General features: G+C 42.8%; 1 long non-coding RNA gene across 1 annotated transcript; it reads right to left on the minus strand.

The window, feature by feature from the left end:
* Positions 1-432: 432 nt before the first annotated feature.
* Positions 433-4,860, minus strand: LOC134170434 (uncharacterized). The gene is made up of 3 exons (XR_009967269.1): positions 4,745-4,860; positions 3,589-3,686; positions 433-1,181 (listed from the first exon to the last, which is right to left on the minus strand). It is a non-coding gene; the product is annotated as an uncharacterized LOC134170434 (long non-coding RNA).
* Positions 4,861-8,111: the final 3,251 nt, after the last annotated feature.

Genomic DNA, 8,111 nt, shown 5'->3' on the forward strand with positions numbered 1-8,111 from the left:
CCTTACTTCCCAAGGTAACGTCTGAGGGAAACCTTTTCATTAAACCAATTTCAGCATGCTCTATTTAGTCTTTCAGAGATTCTGTGTGTGAGAAGGAGACAAGTGACACAGGCTATTTATTGAACCAGTCCAAAACACTGCAGAATTAAGTACTGAAAATGTTAACTTAATTGAAAGGATTAATTAGATCTGTGTAACTCTGTTCCTACTGAATAATGCATGTGACATGAGGGGAAAGAGGCAAGTATTTGGATGATGGAAGAACAGCTGGTTCCTAGTTGCTGGTTACTAGTTGCTTACCACCTGGTAAGCGATCAGCACCTTAATTGCACCAGTTCATTTCCCCCAGAAAGACCCCACTTCTTGTTTTCAGTTGTTTTCCTCATTAGTTTTGCAGTTTCCGTTTATACTTCCTCCCTGTTTTGGGCAGTTTCAACTGATACTCTTCTCAAAGCCCACCAGCCCTCTCACACCACTCCAGTATGTTTCTAAAGACGAAACCTGTGGAGACTCTTCAGTCACAGGTTGTACTGGAAACCCCTTTTCCCCTCAGTAGCTTATTGCCCTGCTGCTTTGTCCCACATTACTGCTCACCTTAGCCTGTGTATTTGGGATTCTCCCTCCTGTCTGGTGAAAAGGTTTGCTAGAACTCCAGCTGCACTTGAGCCTGTGTGGTCTGAAGCAATCATTTTATTTAAGCTGCAGTTTAAAAATAAAATCCTCTACGTAATAATTAGAGTGTTGCATTAGAAAATACTGGATGTCTACATATTGCATACATAGACTACTCTGCACTGAGAGCTGCACCATCTGCTCTCCTGCTCCTTGTTCTTACTCCTGCAGACATTAGATAAACATGTTGAGAGAGCAGCAGGCTGTTTTCAATCATGACATATCTGAGCTGTGTTTAAAGTCAAAAGCCTTTATTTACAGCTCAGTGAAGAGAGAGGACTCATAATCAAGGGCAATAAACTAGATCCATAGCAGTTTAATGGTTTAAAGGGATGGCAGCCATGTATGTCAAGCCTGTCACTTCTTTAAAATGCAAAAGGCTCCAAAAGAGCAGAGAGGATGCAAGGCTTCCTGGCTACCATGAGATGGTCTTCAGTGCTGTGGGTTGGGTTTGAAGGCACAGCAGTGGGGCAAATATGCTCTGCTTCTCATGGACGTCATGGAGTGGCCTGGAAAGAAATTCACTGGCTTTTACCCAATGCATAGTGCTAAAGCAGCTTGAGATGTTGGCAGGAATTCTCGAAGGAGGACTTTCCTCCCTGGGATAAGTGGCCACAGCTGCTCTTAGGAGAAAAAAAAAAAAAAAGAATTTCAGGTCTTTCTACATGCTTGGAAAGGAAGGAGAGTAATGAAAGGGCAGGTTTATTGGCAGGATGGTCCTGTAACGGCCTAGAAGTCAATCAGTCTGTCTCATGCTTCACTGCAGAAACCCACAGAATTCAATGTCCACCTTTGAACACAAAACCAGTCTTGATCAACTGACTTAGTCCAATACCAGCTCAGAGTACTTACAACAATGCTGAGTAGCTACTACATCTCAACCAATAAGCTAAATCCTGTCTCAGTCTGGGCACTGAGCCTCCATAATGTGAAGACATTGTTGTGTTAACTCTCCAGTGCTGTGAACCCAGGAATGGAGATAACATCAAAACTTACATATGTTGGATTGGTTGATTCATCCTTGCAGGAGTTGTGCCTCTGCGATGCAGTCTCCTGGTTTAGAGCTAGTGCTTATACCAAAGTAACTGACTGGTTAAACTGACCCAGGATAAGTCTCCATAATACAAACTTGCAAAAAATCCCAGAGCCAGGTTTTCAAGCTGAGGTTCTCCAGCCATGTGTGTGCATTTTCCCCTGCTCATTCCAGCAACCTTTCTAATTTTACTCGTTTTCTCTCTGATCCTTGGAATTCAATTGTACTGATTTCCTGAGCATTAAACATACATGAATGTTCCTCTAGTCTGCTTAATGGCCCTAGCAAAAACTGTTTCGACTCATTGGCAATGCAATTGGAGCAGTCACTGAACACATCTACTCTTTCAGGCTTGGATGTTGGAAACTGCTTTTTTTTTCTCACAGTGAGTGAGCATGCAAAGTTATTATATTAGAAATGGCTCTGAGAAGTGACAAATGGGCTTCGAAGTGCAGCATAATGATCACTACAAGATGGGGGTGTATTTTGTTCTTGAACTGCTGTGCACATTTTACTGAGATGGGAGTACAGATCCCAGACAGTGAGGCTTCAGTAGCCAACCCAAACCGAATTTGGGCTTTGGCAATGAGGCATTCTTAAAGTCCCGTATCTCTAGGATGGTGCTAAGAAAGAACAATGTGGCTGAGGTGGATTGGCAAAAAATGTTTCAGAAAAGCTAAAGATGTAGAAATCTCCAAGCCTGAAGCGTATCACAGCTACAGCCTTGCAGTTCCTGGTGGTCTAGTGGCTGTCGTGTTGCAAAATCCCAGGAGTCTTAATTCAAGTTAATGTTGGATTGACAGCCAGTTTCTAAATTCCTTCTCAGTTTCTGTGACTGAAGAAGCTGTTCTTGCACCAAACACAATGTACTACTTACACTTTTGCCAGAGATTAATAAAATGGCTCTAGTAACTGAGTCATAACATGAACTGCTGAAGATGCTGATTCCTTAGATGGGATCTACTACTCAGTCAAGCTGAGCAAAGTTTCTTCACTCTGTTTCAGGAACATATCTGAAGCTGTTCCCAGCTGACTTCTGCTCCCTACAGGTCTACCAGTGCCTCTGTCTAGGATTTTTCTGCTCTTGAGCTTCATCCACAGAGTCTTCCGCTACTTCTCTGCAATCCCAACGTCCTTATCTGATTACTAAAGGAGACAGGGGGGAGGCCATAAAAAGCCTCTCATTGCAGTTTCAGAATGGCACAGTTTTCTTCCTAACCTCTGTGTACTATCTCTATTATTATACACTGCTGAGGGTAGGCATTGTCAGCATCAGCTGGGAGGTCCTGCACTGTAGCATGTGTGCATACAGAATCATGCCCTGGGTTCACTTGAAGCCAATGCACAGAAAGGAATAAAGGAAAACTTTTCCCTTTATCCCTTCCTAATGGTTCCTATTCCTAGTGTGACTAGCTGAGAAGGTGGGACTCTAACAAAGTCATGCTCATCAAATGCAGTGCAGGTAGCTGAGGGTTAGATGACACACTCATGACATGGACTGTGCTCCCCAGAGTTAAAGCCTCAATTGTCCATATTAGTCCTCTGAGAGAGGAGAACTCATCTTTGCCTGCAGAGGAAGAAGTGTAATGCCCTGTGTCCAATTTTCTTTTCATTGCTGTTTTTATTATCGAAACAAAATGTTCACCAATTCTAAAATGAAAATGGAGAATGCTAATTTTTGTAGTTCTTGCTAATAAAATTCTTAATGCGCTCTTCTCCCATTATCATCAGATTGTTATGGTTTACTTTAGCTCTGGAATCTTATTATTTTCCCCAGAATTCATGGGCGTTTCTTATCTTCAAAACTATTCTTAACTTCAAAACTTCATCTATTCAGATATTCTTCTATCTTATCTTTATCCTCGTAGTTAGTATGAACATACCTTTATTATCCTACTTCTGGGTTTGTAAAAAACAAGTGGCTATTGATCAAGAAGATGAAGATGAGGCAGCAAAACTACTGGAAGCACTGGGTAAGAGTCTAAAGGAGAAATTAAGGGTTTATAAATACCAAAAATCTGATGGATGTCAAAGTAATGCAAAGCCATTTAAAATTCAGCAATTCCAGTAGTATTGAGAAGTGCCAGCCTAAATTGCTGTGTTGTAAATGCTGCCAATAATATACAGAGCTGAGGCCCTCTTGATACTGGTAAAATGCAGGTCAAGTGCATACATCAAATGTTATGTGGTTTGGGGACAGGTGAAGTATAATCTGACTGTACAGGAACCAGTCTGAGCACTCTGCCTCATGCCTGAGCGTACTTAAAAACAGGGTTCAGTGAGGGCTACAGGGCTGCTCTCCATTCGTAAGCTGCTTTTCCCTATGGAAACATAAATAATCCAGGATGATTTTTACCTCATGCTGCACTTGCAGAGTGCAAAGAAGGCTGCAGTGTGTGGCCCGACCTTTGCACGTGTGCAGTGGTCCCACTGACCACAGAGCCAAGGTGCAGACAGAAACTCTTAAACTTGTCCCAGGGTGTACTACCACTCCCTCACAGTGTCATTCACAGCCACTGCCTGCCTTTGAACTGGTCACTACAGGAGACAGTACTGTTAGTCATAAGGCCCTGAAGCCTGTCTGAATGTATCTAGGCAGCAATTTAACACGAGGAGAGAATCGGAACTGTCAAGAAATTCTGTGAATTTGACTTCTGAAATCCCAGATGTTTCTTCTGTCCTTTCCTGGGATGGCAGCACAAGTCCAGTAACAAGCATGTCATTAAGAAAGACTGAAACACCTTTAAGCTGTGCACCCCCACACCGGAATTCACCTTGTATTTCCTTTTGACATGCAGCCAAATAAGTTGACTTCTCCTGGAATAACCTGAGAGCTGGCAGCAAGGTGGGAGCCAGAGCAGTGATGGATGGCTCAGGCAGCTGGAATCCTTCATTTTCAAAATGAAATGGCTCCATCTCCTTTAAGCCATAAAGACATGCAAAGCACATGAAGAACAGCCATGAATCAGGGCAACTTTGCTGACAGCAGGCTCTCTGGTCCAGACCCTTGCTCCTGCCGTTAATCTTTCTTGCACTGACCCAAATGCTCACAGTGGCTTTTCCTCACCCTCTCTGTTGAAAGCAAACTGTTAAAATTGCTGCCAAGGTGAGGAGGAGAGGACAGGGCAGCCTGTGCGTCAGGGGATGGAATCGCTGCCAAAGGGAGAACATGCAGCCCTTGTCCTGCTTGAGCACATTGCTATGGCAACCCCAAGCTCTTCGATGCCCTGATGCCATAGTGAAACCTTTGGCTTGTACTGGCTGTGAGCAAAGTGTTTTGAGGCCCTCAGCACTATTCTTTTTCCCCACACCACTGAACTTGGACCACCAATGAAGTGCTGTGTGGAGGATTCCTGGAGACATAAGCTTCTCTGGTTTGGGTTTTGGGGTGGGTTTTTCATTATAGCAGTTTTTGCTGTAATGTCCACACATTGCTAGTACAAAAAAAGACAACAGAAGGATAAAAGCTAATTAGAGCTGTTGGCAAAAAATGGTGGAAGCTCTCTCCACGCTGGCATTAGTTCACTTGACATGTGATTAATGGTGGTTACTGTGGGCACAACCAAAGTTTGCACAACCCTAGATAAATAATATTGAAGTTTAAAAAGATATATGCTCCTTGCATTAATAATTTTAACGGGCTGTGAGAAATGTTGCTGTTCTCATGGTAACAGGAAAGCTGTAATTTTATCTCTAATTTGAGAATGCTTGTATAATGTGTGCAGATAGCCTTCTGATGGGAACTTTCTTCTCTCTTCTTTAATTGAAGCCTTTCTAATGAAGCGATATGATCATGTAGTTTGGGCAAATAATTCAAACTGGGCTAATTAGCACTCAAGACACCATTGAAAAGTGGAGTCAGAACTATTTGGAACTAAACTGGTTGCAGCCCCCGGTTTCTGTATCAATAGCTGCCTGATCTTGATGTATGTGGGCATCTCTCAGGGCTCTTCAGGATATTCCAATCACATCTGCATTTCCCTGGAGGTTGCATTTGTAGAGTTATATTCATTAGACGAGAAAGAAACATCCACTGGTCCTCAACTCTGTACTATAAACACGTGAGGTCACTATTTGAATAAACACCTCAAGAACCAAGACTCTCAGAGGTCAAAACAGCCCAAAGATTTGGACAATCCATTTTTTTCTATCATGGGTTTGACTCAGATGTTGAGGTACACAAAGATACAGAATCATAGATAGAGAGTCTCATCCTTTCCATAGTAACCCTCTAAAAATACGAATAAGGCACCTAAATGTGCTGCAGGTGCAGGACTGAGAATTACTTTCTTAGAAAAACAGCAAGAATTAGGCCTGTGATTCCTTTGCACTTTCGAAAGTATTATCCATGGTTCTTTTCAGTTTCTTACAATGCCTTAGTCATGGAAACCAACTGACAGCACACAAAATGAAAGCATTTCTGCTAGTTGTACAAAAGCGCCTCCATTGACTACTAATCTTAACCCATCTCCATTGCTCACTTTTCCTATTAAAGCTCTATATTCAGATTTATTATTCTCTATCTGTTCAAGAACATTTAACTGCCTGTTACTGGGGCAGTACCAAAGCAGTTTTAAAGCACTAAGAGATATGAATTAGTGCTTTGCTTGTAGGAAAATGCAACCATGCCCCAGACAAATGTGTACAGGGATTGAGCCAGGACCTCAGCTACCCAGGGTGGGGAGTGGGAATGTAGGTGGTTTGATGAGCCTCACTCACCAGAGGCAGCTGGAGCTGAGCCTAGAAGAGGAGGAAAGTGCCATTTTCAGCTTCTTGTTTTTATCTTCCAGCACGGAAAGACTGACGTGTGATGAAACACACAAGTTTCACAGCCAGCTTTTCAAAGGCTGTGTTACTTCAGAATCATTAACCTGGCTGAGATCTCTGAATTCTTCTCTGCTTTGTTGGATATTTTCATAGCAATGATTGGTGGTGGCTTGAACATCCTTAAAGCTGCAAAGCTAGCATTTTAATTTATCCTCATTCAGAACCTAATTGTCTTGCACTGTTGGCTAATTAAATGTTCAAAGAAGTGATAAATTAAGCAGGTTGATCATTACAACACAAGTAATTAGTCAGTCCAACTGAATCTGAGCCTTGAAATCCACATTCCCTGAGATGACAGGAATTCTGGGGATGTGCAAGAAAGCAAAGAGTGTGTCAATGTTGAGGAGGAAAAAACTTCCCTGAATATTTCACGTGTAGTGCCCAAATCTCACACAGTTTGGGGCTGAACGACCTGCTCTAGTGGAAGGTGTCCCTGCCCACGGCAGGGCGTTGAAACTGGATGATGTTAAGGTCCTTTCAAACCCAAACAAGTCTGTGATTCTGTGATTTTCAGGCTGATTATTTTGTGCATAAGGAAATCTCTTTCTGGTGCCACCGACAGAAGATGAAGTTCCAAGATGGCACCTAGCTAGTTTCCTACAGGATCCGACATCTCCCTGTGTTAGACACATGGAATGTACTTTGTGAAATAGGTACAAATGGCTTTTTTTTAAATACAAATAAACCAAAGCACAAAACCTCCAACCCTCCCAACAACAGTTACATACCAAAACAGGCAGTTATAAATGGAATATTCCCTGGTAGGGAGTTTTCATTCACAAAGGTTTCTTACAGTGTTTTGCTAAAGACTCTCCCTGGGGTCAAATTAGCAAAGATCTAAAGACCCAAATGAATGTTCTGAAAATCAGTCTCTGTGTGCAGCTGCTCCAATTCTCAATACAGCTTTCTGCCAGAAAAACATATCCATACCATGCATCATCACAGCAGCTTGATACTCTTCCTGCTAATATATCCAAGTGCACTGTAGCCCTCCCAGGTGTCCAGCCTGTAGGAAGGCGCATGTCTATGGAAGAGGCATGCTGGCACACTGTCCAGAACCACCACATCACTGGTGACTGACTGGAACTACCTGGGGATGGTGTGCCTGGGACAGGACACCCCATCGTGCAGCTGAAAACAGAAAAAATAGCAGAGGCACTGGGATTGTTTAATTAAAGCATGTGGGTATCTTATCTAGGAGCTCACCTCAACAGTGAGGCAAGCATGGTGCTTGGCTCCTGGCTGTGAGAGAGAAGGATGCCCCAGAAGCAATCCTTGGTGTGATCCTGTGGAGTGCTGCCTCCCTCCTAGCCTGGCTGTTACAAGTCAGACTTCACCCTGCCTTGCTTCCATCCTGCTGATCCTCTCTACAGGTTCAAGTCTCAGAATGGTTTTTACCAAAACTAAATTAAGTGACTGCACCATCTCCACACACAGCTCTCTCACTTCATTTTCAATCATATCCCTCACTGTTCGGTTCATTAACAGTTTCCTTCTCTCATCCTTTGCATTTAGGACAGCGAGATTTGAGGTTTCCCATCTTCTGCAGTGGAAATAACAAATAATAATTGCTAGAAGT

This window comes from Pezoporus occidentalis, unplaced genomic scaffold (assembly GCF_034315485.1).
Source record: "Pezoporus occidentalis ecotype Australia unplaced genomic scaffold, CSIRO_AGI_Poc_V1 ctg110, whole genome shotgun sequence".
Lineage (NCBI taxonomy): Eukaryota > Metazoa > Chordata > Aves > Psittaciformes > Psittacidae > Pezoporus > Pezoporus occidentalis.